Source organism: Triticum urartu, chromosome 3A (genome assembly GCF_056163025.1).
Source record: "Triticum urartu cultivar PI428250 chromosome 3A, HENAU_Tu73, whole genome shotgun sequence".
NCBI classification, from domain to species: Eukaryota; Viridiplantae; Streptophyta; class Magnoliopsida; order Poales; family Poaceae; genus Triticum; species Triticum urartu.
This window is the reverse complement of record NC_141875.1, coordinates 394,252,293-394,263,521: the sequence shown is the minus strand read 5'-3', so window position 1 is coordinate 394,263,521 and position 11,229 is coordinate 394,252,293.

Sequence of the window (11,229 nt, the reverse complement as noted above, 5' to 3'; positions counted from 1 at the left end):
GGGGCATCTGCCCCATGAACTCCACCCTGTTTGAGCAACAATATAAGAGACAACCCTCCGGTGGCATATCGGCTAGCGAGGGGTCGCCCTTCAGGACCTCGAGCATCGTTCTTCGTGCCTCGAGCGGAAGCCCTGGCTCCTGAAGCCTCATGCGATCCCGGTCGATAGACAGGGCCCACATCGGCTGGGAATGGCGCTGGAGTGGGGCGACGCGGCGTCGGAGGAACTGCTTCATCACCATGGGCACGGTCAAGCCAGGATCTTTCAACCTCTTCAGCCGGAGCCAGACAAAGGCGAGACGGGGGCTCGTAAGCTTCTCGTGAGCCCAGCCAGAGCTGGGGACGGCGGGCGTAGACGGAGGCAAGAGCAAATGATTGAGCACTCCGACATCCACATACATCCACCACATTCGGAACCCACTCGGAGACGGCGGGAGTTCAAAGTCAATCCCCGAGCCGGTCGTCGCTGCCACGACCTGGAAGCTCGGGCACCCCGAGAATTGTCGGGGGTCGGTCAGGTGCAGCGAGAAGAAATGGCGTAGAAGGGCCACGGAGGGGGCGATGCCCACCGTGGCCTCGCAGACAAAGGAAAAGACGGCGAGAAGAGCGACATATTGGGGATCTAGGTGCAGCAGATGAATCTGGTAATGGGAAAGCACGGCGTTGAAGAAGGCGGAGAAGGGGGGACCAGACTGGCCCACAAGGCGTCGATGAAAAATTGGACCTCGGTGGCTGTTCTGTCGACAGACGCTCAGGACGCAGGACAGGCCGTCGTCCCTCCCCATTCGTTGAAGCTGGTGGCGAGCGCAAGGCGGACCTTGTCCATGGCCTCCTGATTGAGCACCCACGATCAGCCGACGGCGGGCTCGACAGCCAAAGGCGGGCTGGCTAAGGACAGGGGCTTCTTCCCTTTCTCCGTCTGGCTCGGTGCCATGGCGATGGAGAGGTCTGAGCTCAGGTCGGATTGGGAGAGAAAGATGAGGTTCGAAGAAACGGAGGAGTCGGGGGGTGCCGTTGGACGCCGTGGCCGCCTAGCCAGCTGGATATCATGGCTGCGTGGGGAAGCGGGGCCGCCCGCGTCCAATCGATCACCACGCATCGAGCGGGGCTGCAAGCTGTTGGGGCCTACGACGCTCTGCACTTTCCCTTTGGCTTCGCCTCGAAGCCAAGTTTGAGCGCGCCTTGGGCCCGGGGGCTGTTGTCGGCGTTCTGGGAACGGGGGTCCCCAGACTTGCCTGCCTGCGGCCCGCGGCGTGGCTCCACCCGCGGCCCTGTACGGCCCATCTTCACTAGCAAACACTCAAGACCCTCGCAAGGGGCCAAGCCTCGCGAGGCGGACGATGCAAGACCTCCTCAGGGGCGGCCTCACCAGGCTGGCTCACGAGGGGCAGAGAGATCAAGGCAAGGGACACCTCTCGAGGTTTGTGTGATGCAAGCCATGATGATTGGAGCCAGGCGAGCGCCAGCGCGCAGTGTTCTCGTTTCCTCTTTGGTGCTAAAGAGGCAAGTGCAAGCGAGGAGTCCCGAGGCATCGGGAAAAGGTTTCCATATCGGTGCAACAAGATCAAGACCAGCAGGACAGTAGGACGAAGGTCACCGTGGAGCCCAAGACGGCGTCACCACCAGAGCCTTTGGCAGGCGAAGACCATCTTTTGTCAGGATAGCTTGTACTCGTTGCCCCCCTTAAAATTGGCCATTGTGGGATCCCTTCCCGCCTAATATTTGGGAAGAGTACCCGGGCCTCTATATATAGGACTAGCCACCACCGTAGGCAGGGGATATGTCATCTTGGACCAGATTCATTCCACTAAAGCCACCACACTCACCAAGCACAAGAACACCTCTCCTCAGGAGGCTGTTCTTCCCTTATAACTGTTCATCCTCATCCCAAGAGGCAATCCACCACACCACACTGGAGTAGGGTATTACACCACATCGGTGGCCCAAACCAGTATAAACTCTTGTGTCCCTTGTTCTTTGGGTTCGTCGAGCTAGGCCGTGAAATCATGATGTGTGCGAGCTAGAGAGGGGGAGAGATCTTCGTGCGCACCCCAGTGTTCGAACCTCAAGGGTTTTGCCGGAACCCAAAATTCGACACTTGTCTTCGGGTTTCCATGGAAGAGGTCCACCATCATAAGAGGAGGAGTGAGTCTCACGGGTCCTGCAACCGGCAACCAAACTCATACCTTTAAACCTTGCCTCATATTCAAAGACTTGGTTTTGGAGATCGTAGATCTGGCTTTGGAGGAAGTTGATTTGCTCGTTGAGGGTGAAGACGATGTCCTTCATGGACTTCCATCCACCTTGAGATCACGAGTAAGGTCCGTGATCATGAGGTGATTGGCATTGAGTCCACGCTCCACCATCCCCTTGCACGGGAAGACCTCTTGCTCCATAGCTTCAAGCCTGGCCTCCACGGTTCCCGTCCCCTTGGGACCTTGCACATCGCGGATGTGGAGCACCCCCTCATGCATCTGGATGATCTGAGGGTGCTGCACCACCTCCCGCAAATATGGGTTGATGACGTTCTTGTAGAACTTTCCCTTGGAGGAGCTTGAAGAGGCCATGGTAGATGGGATCTGATAGAAAATAGCAAGGAAAACAAAATAGAAGATTTCTCCGCGATACGGTGGTTGCCGTGGGAGTGAGTCTGGCAGTAAGAATAGGGGGTACGTAGGAGGAGGCAAGGCCCTAGCTATGGCGAGGTTGTACACACAGGTTTACAAGTTCAGGCCCCTCTCGGAGGAGGTAACAACCCTATGTCTTGGTGCCTCGAAGGCTTGTTGACTGGATTATGTGTGAAAGTTACAGGGGTTCGAACCCTTGTGCCAGAGGAGGGGGTGGCTTGTATAGAGTGCACCAGGCCCCTCCAGCCCTCAGTTACACAGGGTTCAATGTGAGTTAAGACAGGGGCGTTACTGGCAACGCATGCTATTAATGATCTTTATGACTACGGAGTGAATGCCTGACCATTGCCATCTTGGGGGACTGTAGGCCTTCTATGCTCCGAGTGATTCTTTTGTATGGTTGAGTGTAATGATGCTACCTCTTGAGCATGCGTTGGTTTTCCCTTGAAGAGGAAAGGGTGATGTAGCAAAGTAGCGTAAGTATTTCCCTCATTTTTGAGAACCAAGGTATCAATCCAGTAGAAGACTACACGCAAGTCGCCTAGTACCTGCACAAACAATCAAGGACCTTGCAACCAACGCGATAAAGGGGTTGTCAATCCCTTCACGTCCACTTGCAAAAGTGAGATCTGATAAAGATAATAAGATAAATATTTTTGGTTTTCTTGTTGTATAGATTGAAAAGTAAAGATTGCAAAATAAAATAAATAGTAAACTAGAATTGTAGATCGGGAACTTATATGATATAAAATGGACCCAGGGGCCATAGGTTTCACTAGTGGCTTCTCTCATGATAGCGAGTATTACGGTGGGTGAACAAATTACTGCCGAGCAATTGATAGAAAATCACATAGTAATGAGAATATCTAGGCATGATCATGAAAATAGGCATCACGTTTGTGTTAAGTAGACCGAAACGATTCTACATCTACTACTATTACTCCACACATCGACCGCTATCCAGCATGCATCTAGAGTATTAAGTTCATAAGAACAGAATAATGCTTTAGGCAAGATGACATGACGTAGAGGGATAAACTCAAGCAATATGATATAAACCCCATCTTTTTATCCTCGATGGCAACAATACAATACGTGCCTTGACGCCCCTACTGTCACTGGGAAAGGACACCGCAAGATTGAACCCAAAGCTATGCACTTCTCCCATTGCAAGAAAGATCAATCTAGTAGGCCAAACTAAACTGATAATTCGAAGAGACGTGCAAAGATATCAAATCAAGCATATAAGAATTCAGAGAAGAACCAAATATTGTTCATAGATAAACTTGATCATAAATCCACAATTCATCGGATCTCGGCAAACACACTGCAAAAGAATATTACATCGAATAGAACTCCAAGAACATCGAGGAGAACCCTGTATTGAGAACCGAAGAGAGAAAAGAAGCCATCTAGCTAATAACTATGGACCCGAAGGTCTGTGGTAAACTACTCACACATCATCGGACAGGCTATGGTGTTGATGTAGAAGCCCTCCGTGATCGATTCCCCCTCCAGAAGATCACCGGAAAAGGTCCCCAGATGGGATCTCACGGGTACATAAGGTTGCGGGGGTGGAGAAGTGGTTGTGTGGCCCTCCTAGATGTTTTTATGGTATAATAGTATATATAGGCGAAAGAAGTACATCAGTGGAGCTCCATGGGGCCCACGAGGGTGGGGGACGCGCCTACCCCCTGGGCGCGCCATCCTGCCTCGTGGAAGCTTCGTGGGGTTCCAGACGTCTACTCCAAGTCTCCTGGTTTGTGTTTGTTCCAAGAAAGATCCTCGTGAAGGTTTCGTTCTGTTTGGATTCCGTTTGATATCCCTTTTCTATGAAACACTAAAATAGGCTAAAAAACAGAAACTGGCACTGGGCCTCCGGTTGATAGGTTAGTCCCAAAAATAACATAAAAATGCATATTAAAGCCCATTAAACATCCAAAACAGATAATATAATAGCATGGAACAATCAAAAATTATAGATACGCTGGAGATGTATCAGCATCCCCAAGCTTAATTCCTGCTCGTCCTCGAGTAGGTAAATGATAAAAACAGAATTTTTGATGTGGAATGCTACCTAACATAATTTTCAATGTAATTTCCTTTATTGTGGCTGAATGTTCAGATCCAAGATTCAAGAGAAAATTTTAGTATTGACATAAAAATAATAATACTTCAAGCATACTAACCAAGCAATTATGTCTTATCAAAATAACATAGCCAAAGAAAGCTCATCCCTACAAAATCATATAGTTTGGCCATGCTTCATCTCCGTCACACAAAATGCTCCCATCATGCACAACCCCGATGACAAGCCAAGCAATTGTTTCATACTTAGCCTTTTCATACTTTTTCAACTTTTATGCAATATATGAGCACGAGCCATGGACATAGCACTATGTGTGGAATAGAATGGTGGTTGTGGAGAAGACAAAAGGGAGGAAGAAAGTCTCACATCAACTAGGCGTATCAACGGTCTATGGAGATGCCCATCGATAGATATCAATGTGAGTGAGTAGGGATTGCCATGCAACAGATGCACTAGATCTATAAGTGTATGAAAGCTCAACAAAAGAAACTAAGTGGGTGTGCATCCAACTTGCTTGCTCACGAAGACCTAGGGCAATTTGAGGAAGACCATCATTGGAATATACAAGCCAAGTTCTATAATGAAAAATTCCCACTAGTATATGAAAGTGACAACATAAGAGACTCTCTGTCATGAAGATCATGGTGCTACTTTGAAGCACAAGTGTGGAAAAAGGATAGTAACATTGCCCCTTCTCTCTTTTTCTCTCATTTCTTTTATTTTTTTGTTTGGGCCTTCTCTTTTTTTAAGGCCTCTTTTTTCGTGAGGAGTCTCATCCCGACTTGTGGGGGAATCATAGTCTCCATCATCCTTTTCTCACATGGGCCAATGATCTAATAATGAAGATCATCACACTTTTATTTACTTACAACTCAAGAATTACAACTCTATACTTAGAACAAAATATGGCTCTATGTGAATGCCTCTGGCGGTGTACCGGGATGTGCAATGATTCAAGAGTGACATGTATAAAAAATTATGAATGGTGGCCATGCCACAAATACAATGTCAACTACATGATGATGAAAAGCAATATGACTATGATGAAGCATGTCATAATAAACGGAATAGTGGAAAGTTGCATGGTGGAAATGCCATAATAGGTAGGTATGGTGGCTGTTTTGAGGAAGGTAAATGATGGGTTTATGGTACCGACGAAAGTTGCACGACACAAGAGAGGCTAGAAATGGTGGAAGGGTGAGAGTGCGCATAATCCATGAACTCAAGATTAGTCATAAAGAACTTACATACTTATTACAAAAATCTACAAGTTATCAAAACTAAGCACTACGCGCATGCTCCTAGAGGGATAGATTGGTAGGAAAAGACCATCGCTCGTCCCCGACCGCCACTCATAAGGAAGGCACTCAAAGAACACCTCATGCTTCAAATTTGTCACACAACGGTTACCATACGTGCATGCTACGGGACTTGCCAACCTTAACACAAGTATTTCTCAATTTCACAATTACTCAACTAGCACGACTCTAATATCACCACCTTTATATCTCAAAACAATTGCCAAGTACTAAACTATTCAATGCACTCTATATACCCATCTTGAATGCCTATCATATTAGGACTAATTTTATAACCAAAGCAAATTGCCATGATGTTCTAAAAGAATCTCAAAATAATATAAGTGAAGCATGAGAGATCAATAATTTCTATAAAATAAAACCACCACCGTGCTCTAAAAAGATATAAGTGAAGTACTAGAGCAAAATTATCTAGCCCAAAAGATATAAGTGAAGCACATAGAATATTCTAATAAATTCCGATTCATGTGTGTCTCTCCCAAAAGGTGTTTACAGCAAGGATGATTGTGGTAAACTAAAAAGAAAACACTCAAATCGTACAAGACGCTCCAAGCAAAACACATATCATGTGGTGAATAAAAATATAGCCTCAAGTAAAGTTACCAATAGATGAAGACGAAAGAGGGGATGCCCTGAGCTTAGGCTTTTGGTTGTCCTTTAATTTTACCTTGGGGTGCCTTGGGAATCCCCAAGCTTAGGCTCTTTCGACTCCTTGTTCCAAAATCCATCAAATCTTTACCCAAAAACTTGAAAACTTCACAACACAAAACTCAACAGAAAATCTCATGAGCTCCATTAGTATAAGATAACAAACCACCACTTTAATGTACTGTAATGAACTCATTCTTTATTTATATTGGTGTTAAAACTACTGTATTCCAACTTCTCTATGTCTCATACCCCCCGATACTAGCCATAGATGCATCAAAATAACCAAACAACACACGAAAAACAGAATCTGTCAAAAACAAAACAATGTGTAGCAATTTAGAGGTTTCGAATACTTCTGTAACTCCAAAATTCTGAAAAATTAGGATGTCCTAAATACTTTTTATATTGATCTACTTCAGTTGGAATTGGTATTTTATCGCTCTCTGGTAAAAAATGTAAATTATTCTCGTGAGCGCATACTTCCTGTTTTTTCAGCAAGATCAAACAACAATAATCCAAGAAGATCCTAAGGCTTTACTTGGCACAAACACTAATTAAAACATAAAAAATATAATCATAACTGTTGTGGATATAACTATTGGGTTAACCCGCCCAGGAGGGGCCGGGTTAAGCCAAGGCAGTCTACCAAGACAAAGCCCATGGAGGCGCTGAAGATGGCGGTTCACTATGAAGACTCATTAAAAGGCCCAAGGCCCAGAGGCGGCTTAAAGCCCATTAGTATAAACCGCCATATAGGTATGACTTGTATTGTAAGGCATGTGTACTTGGTCATCGAGCCGGACATGTTATATGAGCCGGCTGGGACTCTGTAAAGCCGGCGGGCGTCAACCTGTGTATATAAAAGGACGACCCAGCGGCGGTTTAGAGGGGACAACAAAAATAGAAAGCTAGGTCATGCATATTCCCTCCCTAGTAATCGAGAGATAAGCAATACCACCTCAACTGGAGTAGGCCTTTACCTTGACCGCAAGGGGCCGAACCAGTATAAACTCCTGTGTCCTTTGCCCCATTTAACCCCTTTAAGCTAACCTAGTGCGATGGCTTTACGACTAAGTCCTCACACTAGGACATCTGCTGTGAGAATTCCACAATAGTTGGCGCCCACCATGGGGCCAGCACACAGTGGTTTTGAGTTCTTGAAGGGCAAATTCGAAGGGATCAAGGGATGCACTGTGGGCCGAATGACCAAGAGTCGTCGCGGAAAGCTCTACATCGACGATGCAGGTTGGGGTTCCGAGGTCGGCTCAATTGAGTAGGGGTACCGGGTCCCTTTCAGCGGAATCCAGGTCTTCATCGGCAAGATCGGTGAGCGGGCCCTGAGCCGGACGTCTACACCGACATCATCAAAATGGCTCAGTGTGCGAGACCCGCCCGAGTTTAGCCTGCCATGAAACATGCCTTCGTGGGATTCATCCATGGAGTAGAATTTGAGGGAGGACCCATGTCTGGCGGTGAGACGGAGATATACTCTGATGCGAGTCGTCCACGGGTGAGACTACTTCGTTGTATCAACTACAGGACGGCAGGCTTGGGGGCTGTTCCAATGGCGACAGTATTACGGACCCCTATGAGCCGCCGAACCGGGTCGCGATTTTCATGGCCGGTACGTAGTTAGTGCAGAATTCTTCAACTACGGCGGCAATGGTTTCCGGGCCAGCGGCGGTGACGGTGGTCGGGGTAGGAGGCCCTGCGCGCCCACCGGCTCAGGTCCTGTCCGGTTTACTGGACACTTTGACAACATTATTGACAACAGAGTTTAACCCGACAAATCAATCTCAGCATAACACAGAAGTTGTGAAGCTACGAGATGAGATAGCTCAAGCCAAGGAGGATCTGGCAGCGGAGGATGCGAGGTTGACTGCGGAAAGAACTGCCTTGGAGGCTCAGGCGCAAAGAATCCAGGCCGACTACTTCTGGCTCTCGTTGGATCAGAATGCATCAAATGAAGTTTTGAGGAGAAGGCACCGAAGTCGTCTGCCTTTGGTTTACGAGGCAAGAAATCTCTTCAATAGACCTGCTGCAGGGACCAGTGACCTGCCAGGGGTGAACCGGGCAGCGGCCGCACCTAGGACTGTAGCACAGGCTCAACCACGCACGACTGACTCGCCCCGTCAGAATAAAATCCCACCGCAACATGTGTCGACATCGCCGGGTCATTACTCTAACCCTTTGGATAACATGATCGTAGCGGCATCACGCTTGGCGGCTCTCCCGGTGGAAGGTGAGTTTCCAGCCGCAGTTGAAACGCGGAGGGCTAGAGAGCTTCTTCAGACAGCATTGGTTTAGCAGGAGGCTTATTCTTACAGTCGTGAGAGGATCCATTCAACCTCTCGCCCAAGCCGGAGTTATAGTAGACACATGGACTCCCTAGCAGTGTCAAGTAGCAAGCGGCGTCGTAACCTGCTCCGTGTAAATGACCCACCCCATAAGACTCAGGCCTTGATGGATCAGGATAGAGTACGTCAAGAGGTTGAGCTGGTGGCTCAACACGTGACTCATCAACCATCTCCGGTTTATCTGACAACCTCGGTGGAGGCAAGCATGACCTCTCGAAGCACGAGTGTGCCATGTTTGGTGCCGGCTCTACGTAATGAGCGTCTGCCCAAGGACTTCAAAGGACCGCGTAAAGTGCCTAACTACACAGCGTATTTACCCCCTGAGGTGTGGATTGAGAGTTACGAGATGGCCATGGAGCTACTGGAGGTCAGCAATGCTGCGTGTGCTAAATATTTCACCATGATGTTGGATGGGACGACCCGTACTTGGCTAAAGGGACTGCCTGCCAATTCAATTTGACCGTGGGCTGAGTTGAAGGCCCGTTTATCCAGAATTTTAAGGATACATGCAAACAACCCATGCCAATTATGTACTTACATGCCTGTGCCCAAGAGGAGGGCGAATCAACAACCCATTGGGTGCGCCGGGTCAAAGCCATCCTGCATTCTTCAGATAACATCAATGCCAGTTCAGCGGTCCTCATGTTAGAGAAGAATTGCCATTTTTGCCTCTTAAACATAAGTTAGGACGGCTCAAGCGCCACTGTAACGATATGGGGGAGTTGATGGAGGCTCTAATTAAATATGCCGACTCTGATAGTACCAAGGACCTCGAGTCTGATGATGAAAAGCCGGGAAAGGGAAGGAAGAGCGGCAACACCAAGGGCCAGAATCATAACCAGGCAAGCCAGCCCGGCAATGGTAAACGCAAGGCTGATAATAACTCAGATTTTGTGGCCAATATCAACACACAGAACAATGGTCAACATCGCAAAGGAAAGCCACCCCCTCGGGTAGGAGGGTCAGGTATAAACTTGGAGTATCTAATGAATCAGCCTTGCCCAAAGCATGGTTCACGGGACAAGCAATCCACGCACCTTTGGAAGGACTGCCACATTATGAGAGAGTTCAAGAATTCCGACTTGTTCCAAAACAATCATGGGCCAGGCGGTGGCTCGGGTTCCGGTTCTCAGGGCCCGGGTTACGGTGGTGGCGGTACTAATACCGGTTTTCAGGGGAACCAAGGCAATCAGGGCGGTTATCATCAGCAGTCCGGTCAGGGGAATCAGCAACAGCAATCTGGATATCAGAGTAATCCGAAGCAATTGAATAGTGGGGAGTACCATGTCTTCACCACAAGTTTATGCAAGCGGGATCAAAAGCTCCATAAAAGGGTTGTGAACACCATTGAGCCGGCAGTTCCCCGTTACTTGCGTTGGTCTGAGCAGCCCATTGTGTGGAGTTGTGAGGATCACCCTCCCCGGGTTGATAATCCGTGTCACTTGGCTTTGGTGGTAGCGCCTCAGGTTGGAGGATATAAATTCATTAAGGTACTCATGGACGGAGGAAGCAACATCAATATCCTTTATTATGAAACCTTCTGTCGCATGGGGTTAACTGATAAAAATCTTAAACCGTTAGACACTGTCTTTCACGGTGTGGTGCCTGGTAAGTCAGCATACCCGGTTGGAAAATAGCTTCGGAGGTTGCATTTGGGGATGATTACGATTCCAGGTCTGAGACGTTGACCTTTGAAGTGGTGAAAATCAAGAGCCCTTACCATGCTCTGTTTGGATGGCCGGCTTATGCTAAGTTTATGGCAAGGCCTTGTTATGTTTATCTGCAGCTCAAAATGCCGGGTCACAAGGGGACCATCATGGTGCATGGAAGCCGGAAGATAGCTTTGGAGTGCGAGGAAGGTGATGCAGCCTACGCCGAGTCCGTCTGCGCAACAGAGGAGTTGAAGTTTTACAAAGATAATGTTGACCCAGTTGATATGACATCTTTGAAGAAGCCAACTACGGAGCATGATTCGGTCTTGAAGTTTAAGTCGGCGGATGATACTAAGCTAGTTGATTTTGTTCCTGGCGATTCATCCAAACAGTTCAGCATCAGTGCTAATCTCGATCCAAAATAGGAAAGCACGCTCATCGAGTTCATCCGTGAGAACCGGAACATCTTTGCATGGGAACCTTCTGACATGCCAGGTGTACCTAGGGAACTCGCTGAGCACACTCTTAATATTGA